This window comes from Meles meles, chromosome 10, assembly GCF_922984935.1.
Source record: "Meles meles chromosome 10, mMelMel3.1 paternal haplotype, whole genome shotgun sequence".
Lineage (NCBI taxonomy): Eukaryota > Metazoa > Chordata > Mammalia > Carnivora > Mustelidae > Meles > Meles meles.
This window is the reverse complement of record NC_060075.1, coordinates 50,162,951-50,175,000: the sequence shown is the minus strand read 5'-3', so window position 1 is coordinate 50,175,000 and position 12,050 is coordinate 50,162,951. Positions and strand designations below refer to the sequence as shown.

Here is a 12,050-nt window from a genome sequence, read left to right as displayed (position 1 = left end):
CTGTGTCTTTGGACGATTTGGTGGTTTTATTATTTTTTTTCCCCCACTGGTTTTTCTGGTGTTTGTTTTTTGTTTTGGTTTGGTTTTTGGTTTTCTGGAAGCCTCACACCCACTCCTCCTCTGTGAACTCCAGAGACCTCAGGCAGGCCAGCAAACAACGTTCAAAAACTGCCGGGGTCTTCCCAGATATTATCTGCAGGGATCCGGGAGAGCAGGCGCGTGCGCTCCCGAGTTCTCTTGCTTATTCGGCAGATAACCCTGCAGCCGCCTTCAACAAAGACCTCATCTTCCCTTTGCTGCATGAAAGGGGGACATATCCCCTCACTTCGGAAAGACGCAAACATAGCATTATTTTGAAATACAGCCTCACTTGTCCCCTGCAGCGGGGTTTGCTCCAGCGATGGGGTACTTCGGAGACCAATTTGTTCAGCTGATCACTGTCTCTTTGACGTGGCTGCAAATGTTACCTTTCTTTTTCAATCAAAAACACAGCAGGGGGTGCCATCTGTTTGGCACAGGCCTTAGCTCACTTCCCCAATGCCTTTTTGTGCAGATCATTTTACGTGGCAATTTGCTAAAATCTTTCATTCCTTGGTTTTGCTAAATATAACTTTCCAAAATGGGCTGTTTTCTCCGAATGTCAGCAAGACTCACAAATGAACACAGTTCGTTTTTTTTTTTTTTCCTGAACAGCCAATATAGGATCAAATGGAGCATTTTTCAGATTTTCTTTTAATGAACAAATACCTCACTGTCATCTCATTGTTTACTTAAAAGCGACATGTTTACCGAGGATGGTGAAATCACATTTACCCTGCTGAATTTCACTCCGTTTTCTTTGTTTGGCTTTTACAGAGCTGCACTGTCACCAACAGAAGCATCGCAATTTTTAAGATCCTTGAAGAGAACAGGTAAAGCGGATGCATATGCAGAGCCACCATATTAAACAGTCATTAGGAAACAACAGCTAGCAGGAAAGTGGTTAACTACCTTCCCCAGCTCAGATGCTGTTCGAAGCAATGAATCCCACCGCCCCCCTCCCCGGGAGGAACAGATGATCAGACCACGCGCTGAAGCCACAGGGATGCGCGTGGATTTCCGAGCGCTTGGTAGAATACAAATGAATTATCCTCATTCTTCTCCTAGCAGAGCATATAGACCAGACCTCATTAGAATTCAATATCACTCTGCTTTTCTAATGTTAATGTACCAGTTATATAAGAAATACGGGGCGTGGGGGGGTGTTCCACAATTATGTTCAACATGATATCATAATTCTGAAAACTGGACGTAATCTTTGTTAAAGGAAATTATTGCATTTTACCATTTTATCTTTTGCTTCTAATGTAACTTAAATTCCCATTCTAACCGTGGATTATAAGAGGCCTTAATTCTTTGTGTGTCTCTTAAAGCTGCAGCGACCACAATACCAGCTTTATGGCTTTTTTTTTTTTTTTTTAACGCCGTGACTAAAGATCAGATTGTGGAGCCTCTGAGGCTGTGTCCCCGTGAAAGGAAACACAACACATGACATTAATAAACAACTGTAGGAGTTTCCCTCGTCCGGGAATAACTCAGGGCATTAAGGTTTGCGGTCTTTTGTCTAGAGTACAGCAAGAAGTGTAATGAAAACAAAAACACCAACACATAAAAATACAATTTATGTTCTTTTATCAAGCGAAGAAAAAGTTGGTTAACGTTTGAAAAGGGAGCAGTAATGTAAATTTATTGACAATTTTATTGTAATAATTAGATGTTTACACAGTCTGGACATTGTGGCTAAATCACTTCTAGCATGTTTATTTGCAGGGAGCTGTTTTCTGGGCAGTGCGGTGGGTTCATTAAGAAGACAGACTATGTTCAGATTCAAAGAAACAACCACCTCCCGTTCTCCCCTTCTCTGCTTTCTATTTACAAAAAAAAAAAAAAAAAAAGGCTACAAATAGTGAAGTAAAATACAGAATTCCCTTCATAAAGAAAACAACTTCCCTCACGGCCCTGAAATAGCTTGAAAATAAATCTCATATTGAGTATCTTAATGCCAAGCATTAGAGAAACCACCTTTAATGACTATAACTAGCTTTTAATACCTAGTGCGTAAATGGCAATCTGGTTTTGACTAAGAATAAATTATAGCACAGGATTAGGGAAGCTCTCGATTCACCCTTCTCTTTGAGAAGACAAAACAAAACAAGACAAAATCTAGTATTTGTTTTAGGGGAGAAGCTTCTCTTCTCAAGGTGTTTTACACGAGGAAAACCTCGTTTAGGGAGAAATGTTTTTTTAAAGCAGTCTCGGGCCAGATTAATGGATTAAAATTGCACCCTTGAACAATTTTACTAAATTTAAAATCTCCACATGGCTCCCTTCCATTCATTTTTTGGTGCTTCTATACTGATCTTTAATGTGTTGCTCTAATATGCTTTTCGTATTTCCAAACTCAGCTAAAATGGAAATGGCAGATTTTCAGTTAGGCAAAAATAGCAATGGAGTGCCAGGAAAATACATTGTGAACAAAATAATCTTTAGAAAAGACACGAAATCAGAATAATTTTCTAGCATGATATGGATCCAATAACCAAAGCATATTTGGGGCAATTGTATCAATTTCTAAATTTTAAAAACTATTTAAAAACGAAGGCACTAACTGCTAAGCTGTAATGTTTTTCCAGCCTCAGACACTTCCATTAGAATTAAGTAGTAATCAATATGCAGTATTTATTGCTGTATACCTGAGCACCGGGGGAAGCAGAGGATGGTGTGCCAGCAACTAAAAAATGTCTACTGTAATTATTTAGCAAGAGGAGGAAAAGTTTTAGCAACGGGCTGATCTTTACTTCAATCCCAGTTGCTGTAGTTCGTTATTTTCCTTGGCCCAGAGAGCCATGACAAATGCCTTATGAAAATGATACTTTCCCAGGAAAGTTTAATAAGATAAGACAAGCTTTTATTTTAGAAAGCAAATAATCACAGGTACACAATATGACTGTTACTAAAGTTAACAGAATTGAATAAGGGTTCAAGATAGTCAAGGTATCACATTACAGAGCACTATTTGAGAGAGAAGGGCTGAAAACTCATTCTATACTATAATGATATTATCAGATAGGTTGCTAGAATGCTGTACTGCATAACATTATACATTGTAATTGCTAGGCTAAAAAAATGGAATTTTCAATGACGCTGTATAACAAATATATTTAATAATCTTAAATAAACTCAAACTTACTTTGATGTCTACACTTTTGAGTAATTCAAGATATGAGAAATGAATTTTTAAAAAATCAGATCATGAAAGCCATTATTATTTGAAGGAATATGCTCAATTTTTTAGATAATTTAAATTATTTAAGAATCCTTTGCATTTTTTATTAGCTTTGCCTAAAGTTATAACATTAAAGCATTAAGGTTACATGTAATGAGGTTCTGGTTTGCCCTGATTTCTAGTCCCATATTTTCACAAACTACAAACTGAGACTAGTGCTATATTACAAGGCTAATTTGATCCAATAAAACGGTCTTATTCCCAGACATGCACCTGAGGATAATGTTTAGCTACGAAATGTGTATTCACATACAAACAGTCACAGACACCCGTCTGGAAGAAACAGTTCATAAAGAGAGTGGATACTGGTCCAAAGGAAAAATTTTTTAGGGTATCTGTTACAAAAAATATTCAAATGCTAAGTCCGACCAACGGTAAGCAACGTATTCCTAAAGCCCATGATTCCGATCGATGGTTTTTAATATCAAAAGAAAAGTCTAGTTTGGAATTCTGCAGAGAAGGAACATCCCCGCTATCGAAAACCCAGTTAACAGAAAGCAACCATAGCTTAGAAAATAATGGCTCGATTCAAAAATGCATTTAGGATTACAAGAGAATTTAACCCCAAACTCCTTGAGGATGGTTTATGTCAATTCTTGCCATAAAATAATAAAACCAACAGCCACGAACATCATTCCGGATAGTAGCACAGACAGTGCTCATGGCTCCCATTTTTTTCCCTTGCTTGATTTTGGTGTGAAGGATACATTTTTATTTTGATCCATTGTTTCAGTTCTCCTATCTTCAAATGCAGGAAAGCCCTGTTTAACACTGTCATTGGTTTTTCAAGCCATCTCCAAATATAACCTCACTTGAGCCCACCTATACCTGGGAGGGAGAGAGAACAGTGCTGCTGCTATTTTGGCAAAAGGAAACTTTGTCACAGTGCACTTGAGAACTGAGACTAGAATTTTGACGGACTCCACTTCCAATGGTCTTCCTACTACCCACGCTCAGCTGGTACGACTCTGTCCCCAACTGAAAGAAAAGAGTCTTTTTTCCTAAAGGGGTAGGGGCCACTCACAGCTCTCAGAATGATCTTTTACCATAATTGGCAGCAACTCTAAAAGATATCCACATTACGCACACAGACAGCTCTTTCATTCCCCTCACACTGAATTCAGTAGCTACAAGCATTCCAGAAGTTTTCCAAAGATCAATCTTTTCCTCTGGACTAACACTGAAACCCTCGCACCTACCTTCCTAGCCGTACGCTTTAAAAAAAATTATATATACATATAGTAGATAGATAGATTCTGTGTGCGTGTGTGTGTGTGTGTTCCCAGTTTCTTTTCAAGATCGTCTTTTAGGTTCAGATTGAATGAAATCAGAGAACCTTTGCTTTATGACTGCTAATGATTTAACCCGCTAAGCATTTCACAAAGGTAAGGCTACCTGGGGCTGTTCTACTTCCCTGAGTTTATGTCCTGTGAGTCTTCTTGGAAAAGACTGTGACGATTCTACGTTTGAAATGCCCCTAGCACACTGTTGGCACGTAAATGTAATTATTCAAAATGGAATCATTTAATTAGATAGGAAGAGAGATAGCAAAGCCCTGAGATGATAATAAAGAATAAAATATATATGCTGACCGACTGAACAAAGCAACAGATAGATAACAACACACACAAGATCACTCCGTGTCAATTTTTCAGTTCGGGGTGTCCGTCAACAGGGGAAACACACAGTTATAGACCTGCTTTTGCTGGGTTCCCAGAAAGCAGAGAGCACGACTGCTATTAACAACTCCATAGAGTGGCAAGAATTCTGCACCTCATGCCTCATATGACCTAGCTCCTTGGGAAAGCCTGAGGAAGAGCAGCAAAGTGGAGGAAGGAGAGGAAAGCAGGGAGTGGCCGAGACTCTACAGACCACGAGTCGGTTTGAACCGGGAATTAGGAAGGACTCCTCTATCCGCCTGGGTGGGACAGGTCATTTTATACCGACTGGATCTACTTGGGGGGCAGCTGGAGAGCAAGACAATGCAAAGTCCTTTGCTCCCTGTTCATTCTGAAGCATGATGTCCTGATCAGCAAGCCTGGAAACGTTTCAGAAGAGTCTGTCCCATGCCCTAGCCCTTGGAAACGGACCTGCAGTACCCGCGCTTCTTTCGGGCTCTGAGACAGCCAGCAGCTCCAGGTGTGCGGTGGACTCTCCAAGGGCTGCACCTGACCCTTCCCCTGGCAGAGCCCTCGAATGGGCAGCACTCTGGACCTCTCTCCTATTCCCCTGCCCCTGCTAGCCTTCAAGCAGTACAAGCAATACAAAATATTCGTTAAAAAGCACTTGTTCAAAAACACAACAGAAGAGGTTCTTCACGGAGCCCCGTACAAGACAACCTCGCAGGTGCCCAAGAGAGAACACCTCACACTTGGGAGTCAGAAAGACCAACAAAAGTTACAAAATGTTGCAAGTTTTATAAGGAAGTCTGCTCGTTGATTGTAAAGGACTGAACAGTTTGTTAATAATCATCCCTTAAACTCCTTAAAAAAAAGATTAACCCCCCACCCATGTCCCCCAACAACTAATTAAGAATGATTTGAGACGAAGCAGCTGCTTTTCACACCTCTCTAGGGCTTTCCTGGCTGCTCAGTTGCCTTGGGCTTGACTTTTGGGGTGATGGAGAGGATGAGAAAGGGTCCTGAGAGAAGTGTCCCTCTGGCCTGATGTCCTCTCTCGACTCTCTGCTGCCTTCACTGATACCCTCTTTAGCCAGACTGGAAGTTCACGGGTAGAAATATTCCTGTGTTGACATTTCTTCTTCATGGTGGCTTGGCTGCTTTGGATTTGTTACAGTCACCACGGGCTGCTTTGACTACTGAGTGGGGCGAATTCAGCTGTCCGATGATCCATCCGTGAGCTTTTCACGTGCTCCGGACGATTTCATAAGAATGGTGCCATCATCAATGTATTGAGTGCCTTCTATATGCAAATGATAGAATTATGCCTTTGGTTGGAATCTATCACAGTACTGGGAAGCAGAATGTTGCTGCATCAAAGGGGGGGACAAATTACTTAGTCTCAGTTTGCTCATCAGGAAAATGGGAATAAACAACACATCTTACCTCCTGGAGTTGCCAGGAGGATTCGATGAAAAGTGCAGAGTGAGACAAAGAGTCAACAGTTATTGGCCACTGCTAGGGCTAGTCACGTGGTTATCATCACTTGGACGTGAGAGTTAAAGAACACGGGGTTTGCTAAATGGACTCCTGAGGGGGCCGGGGAGAGGAGACAATGTATGGGAATCTGCTCATTTGTTGGAATTTTTTTTCCTCCTCTGCAGCAGTCATTTTTAATTGGCATACGTTGGTGTCATTAATTTTCTCCTCGGAGAGCACCGGTGTGACACTTGGAGCAAACAAGAGGTAAACCGCCGCTCAGGCTACAAAGTGGCACCTGCTTTGACTCTAGCGGGAGTGATCTTTCCATATGACGAAGTCGAGGCCGATAAACGGGAGAGAGACAAGGACTGTTCCATGCTGCCTCTCTGAGTAACGGACAATAAAACAGTGAAGACATCAGAGAGCAACCTAGGAAAACACTTTCCAAGGCTCCAGTGTCAAGAAAAGCACTTAAGAAATGGGCTTTTGAGGGGCGCCTGGGTGGCTCACTGGGTTAAAGCCTCTGCCTTTGGCTCATGTCATGGTCCCAGGGTTCTGGGATCGAGCCCTGCATCAAGCCCTGCATCGGGCTCTCTGCTCAGCAGGGAGCCGCTTCCCCCCTCTCTCTCTGCCTGCCTCTCTGCTTACTTGTGATCTCTGTCAAATAAATAAATACAATCTTAAATTAAAAAAGAAGAAAAGAAATGGGCCTTTGAGGCGATTTATATTTTCACACCTTGGCACGTATTCACAGGTTCTTTTGCCTTGCTTGCTTCCAACCTCCTTCCTGTCCGTCCAGGGCGCAGCCCAGCCCCCGTATGACTCAGGCTGCTCTCCACATTGATGGGTCTGTTCGCTTTGGGGAGTCAAAACATTCAAGATAACACAGTAATACAACTTTTCAAGAAATAGGGAGTAAAGGTCAAAAAGAGACCCAGAAATGAATTATGGTTGGATTTGGCAACAACTGTGAAACCTCCCACTCTTCCGAAATTCTTTTTTGATCCATTCAAGGCTGCAACTTCCAAGATCAGAGGGCGTCTCTGACATTGGCCAGGTGGAATTCAAGCCGCCTGTGATTTGGAAGGTAATGGAAAGTGAAACTAGATCACTTGCCCCAACCCACCGAGCCACCCAGGCGCCTTCTTTAGAAGAGTGACACCACCCGCCAGAACAGAGAGGAGCCGCAGCGCTCACCTTTGTTATTCTCCATCTCACTCGATTGTTGCCACCAATCAAATCCCGTCCACTTGTTGACCAGGCTATGGGGACAGTCGGACTACTTTCAGAGACTCAATGAAAGGGACTCATCTTTTGACGAAGAGAATGTCAGTCAGAAAGCTGATGTATTAACTGAAAGAGACATTTTTTTCCACCAGGTATAGAAGTCAAGCTCTTCCCTTCTCATCTTAAATCTCAGGTCTTGAGATATGGTAGGGTGCCAAATCAGTTAATTAACAAATATTTACTGGACACACACCATATACTCTGAAGTATCCCTCTGGCAATAAATCCTATGTTTGCGTCCAAGTAACGATAGGGCAGATTCTACTAGGGAAAACAAGAAAAAGCCCTTCAAATCTAGCATTAATGAAATGTCATTCCATGTTACTGTGATCATATAATTTTGTATTTATCTCATCACAGAATGTTATATATCAGGGGTTCTAGCAGAAATTCTAGAACTCAACTGTAAGGCGGTGAATGGGAATGTTGAGCGTGTCTAGACTTTCCTTGTTCCCAAACCAGAGGATTAACTGTTTAAATTATGCATTTTGGTGTTGGTTAAGTTTGTACAAAGATACTTTAATAATATACTACTGATTTGTTTCTCTGTGTTCTAGAATGCTTGGGATTTCACTCACAAACTAAGCCATTTTAACAGATGTTTTTATGTCCCATATACTCATTAGTTTCCTTCAACTTCTGAAGCACGTTGTGTCTTCTATGGCTTCATCATGTTTTCATTTCTACCACCTCCTTCTTTACCATGGAGACTGCTTTTCAATATTCTTCAATCTCTTGAACTTAAGAGAAAAGTGATTTCTATACAATTTGTGTCTCTAAAATTCTACTCCACTGAAATACAAACAACTGATTTATTTGAAATTTAGAAGTACTTTTCTTGATTTGAAAATTTACACAATGTTTCACTCAGTCTCAGTGATGAAATTCAAACTTTTTTAAACCATGCGTGTGCGGAACTCAGTTTCTTACAGTGGCTCAAGAGTAAATCTGGATCTCTGCTCTAGAACTCGGTTCTGGAGTCTGCATTTAATCATGGCCCTGGAAGTCACTAGCCTCTGTCAAGTGAGTAGCAATAGTTCAGACTGCAGAAATTACAGGAAAGGTAGAAATCAGAAGAACTGAGAGGAAATCTTGACTGGAAACACTTTAGAAACAACTGAATGAAATCTCTGCTCTTTATGAAAGGCTATACGACATGTTTGTACACTAATAGCAACCCACCCCCCATGTATATAGATTTCACTTACAGATGGCTGCAAAGTAATTTTCTATGATCCTATGATATTTTATGTAATTATCTGTAATTAAATTAACACAAGGTAAAAATAGTCAACTTCAAATAATATAAAGTATGCAAGACAATTACTAGGCTAAGCAACATTGTTTTTCATAAGAGAAAGTGTCACATGCAACGAAGTGGCAAAAAGAGAACGGAGTGAGTTGTGGTTAAGTGTAAATCCTATAGCAATGAAAGTCATTTGTATTATCCTTACTTCTTTGAATAAATTCAGATGACAGCTCTATTTCATTTCTTCATTCAGTCTGGAGGCCAGATGGCATTAGAATCATTTACTTCACCTTGTTGTGCTTAATTACTACAATCAACACACTATTTTCCAAATTAATCATAACAAAGTAATTTCATTAGTAACACAGCAGGCTGTTGAATTATTAGCATCATAACAGTTTGCAAACAATTAAACTTTATTTGAACCTTAAAAATTTGCAGAGTGGAACATTATTGTAAGATCTAATGGCAATAGAGTACAAATTCAGTACAGAGCAAATAATCAAGCAAAATGCTATATAAAATATGACTTACAATCACCTTTGAAAAAAATTAGCTCTCTAACTGTTCATAGAAAAACAAATAAAAGCTAAGCAAACTTAATGAGAACATAGCAATTAGCATATTTTCTAACAAGCCATGTTGTTTAAATGCACATTAATGATATTATTATGATCTTGAAGAGAGTGTGATATATCGTCAAGGGTGTAAAGAAAACTTTCTCCCTGGTAGTATACAAATGATTTCGCCAAATGAATATAAAGTAGTCATGAGTTGAAAGTAATGATTATTTTTCCTGTCACTTTCATTTTAAATCTTTTGTCTCCTTTCTTATCTCCCACCTATGTTCAAGTTAAACACGAACAAAGGCCAGAGGAGCTCTGGACAGAAGTAACACTTTATATCTGCATTGTCACCATTCACAGAGACTATCTGGCTTGGAATTGTTGGTCATCAGTTGGCAAAGGACTCCCTCTCCTGGATTAACTGTAAAAGGAGGCAAAAATCTTTTACATGCTTTACATTCTGCTGAAGCTTGTGCCCGAGTGGGGGAGGGGGTGCCCAGGGCTTGGGTATGCGATGAAAAGCTGCTGCCACCTACTGGCCCAGCCCTGAAATCTCCACTTAAACCAGAAGCCTGAAACCTGTATCTACAACTGAGACTACACGTTGAAGGGAAACCCACAACTGCTTTTTGCTTTTCAATCTCTCCGTCTTTGAAAAACAGACCACAAATTTATCTCCAGTCGTCTCATTTTTGCCAAGATGCGAGGGCACAAATTAATTTCTGAAAGCTTTAACTCAACAACGTCTAATTTATGTAAACGAGAGTTTACCCACAATCCCGAAAACTAAAAAATCAATTTCACTACATTTGAATTCAGATGATCACAGCAGTAAGAAGACAATGGTAAAACGTAAGTTCTGAAATATTGCTTATAAATAGTTTTCTATAAATAAGGGGGGGTTAAATATCAGTACGTTCACAGCTAGAATCTTTATAAAGCAAAGATCTGGAAAGTTCAACAAAGGTAATACCTACTACTCAATGATTCAGTATTAGGTGACTCTGTAATGATCCAATCATCAGTACATTTTGGGAGATATAGATAGATAGATAGATAGATCGATCTCAATATCATGGCCACACTGATACCCCGTCCGCACTTACAACCCCCCTGATTTCAACCATACAGGAAAAGGTCAGGTTATAACTGCACAAAGCCTGCTCAGGCAGCCCAGCACATTCCTCTGAAGTCAGACTCACCCTCCACCTTCCCACTCACCTGTTGGTACCTGTTCCCACCATGTCTTCCAGGCTCTCCTCTTGGAGGCCTTCTTTTTCTCCTCATGTCTCTGAGAAGCACAGCGCAACTCCCCCCTGGAGCCCTACTGTTTCGTGGCGGGAACTGAACAGCACAGCGATGAGCAGGTACGGACGGACAGTGCTCCGTTAGACCTTCTCACTTTGAGAATACAGGGGGATTCTCTATGCTGCTGTATGAGGCAGGAGGGGCTTTCTGATGAATTTTTTTATTTTATTAAATTTAAACACAACTCTGGTGGAAAACGTCAGCCAGCCCGTCTCCAGGGTGGGCTGTGTGTTCCTGATAAGGGGCTTCAGGCACGCTGTGGCTCTGGGCTGCACGTGTGTCCCGGGGGCTCTGTCATTCTTTCTTTCCTGTGGCTTTCTTCAACATGAGGTAAAAGTCAGTCCGAATTCTTTCATGAAAACATGTTACTGTGTGAAAAATCAGTACCACGATTGATCCTCTACAAAGTTTGAACAAAGCCACGGTCTTCAGATAGCATCTACCAAAAGCTTACATGATAGATTTAATTAAAATTTCCATGAAATTATATATTACACTCTAAAATATCACTGACATCCAATAGGAAGAGAAATTACCAAAATTACCGAAAGCAGCAGTGACTATGAGGTACGTATAAAATTGGGCTGAATTCTTCACACAAATCAAATGAGCTTTATATAAAAACTAGACTTTCGTCTTCTCAAAACAGCAACAGGTACAACTTTACTGCTTGCCTCTAACTTAATGAATATTCTTTACTTAATTTCACATCAGAGGAATATTATAATGAATGCATAAAATAACAAAGAAAAATGTTCAACAAAACACGAAAAGGTTACAAACTGCCACTCATGCTCTCAAGTTGATTCTAAATCCAAAGCATTTACAGACGAGCAGGAGAATCTTCCTTTTCTGTAGGCAGAAAGGGAAAGCTGCATTTGAATTTTTTTCTTTGGGTGAAATGTTGATTTTTCCTGCTTAGAAAAAGAAATACACTTTTAGGCAAGGAAAAATGAGTATTTACTCAACGTTTTGTCAATTCAGCTCTTCAGAAAGGCCAGAAAGAATGGTGTTTTACTCAAGAAGAGAAGGTCTGAGGAAACATCCAGATATTAGCAGAGGGACTTTATCTAAATAATCTATTTCCAAAGTAAATTCTATGAAGTTATTTTAAAAATCAAACCAGATTTTTTTAAAAAAAGAAGAAGATATGGGAGCATGATCTTTGTGCTATCAGAAAACTACAAAGACTTTTCAAAAGGCAAAGACTCATA

General features: G+C 40.2%; 1 protein-coding gene across 2 annotated transcripts in view; it reads right to left on the bottom strand.

Moving 5' to 3' along the window:
* Positions 1–9,356: 9,356 nt before the first annotated feature.
* Positions 9,357–12,050, bottom strand: part of SKAP2 (src kinase associated phosphoprotein 2) — a 167,027-nt gene continuing 164,333 nt past the window's right edge. Inside the window, exon 13 of one of the 2 annotated variants that reach the window (XM_046020903.1) lies at positions 9,357–11,753. The gene's annotated coding sequence lies outside the window, so the exon portion shown is untranslated. The remainder of the gene's footprint in view (positions 11,754–12,050) is intronic. The other variant, XM_046020904.1, reaches the window with a different exon arrangement.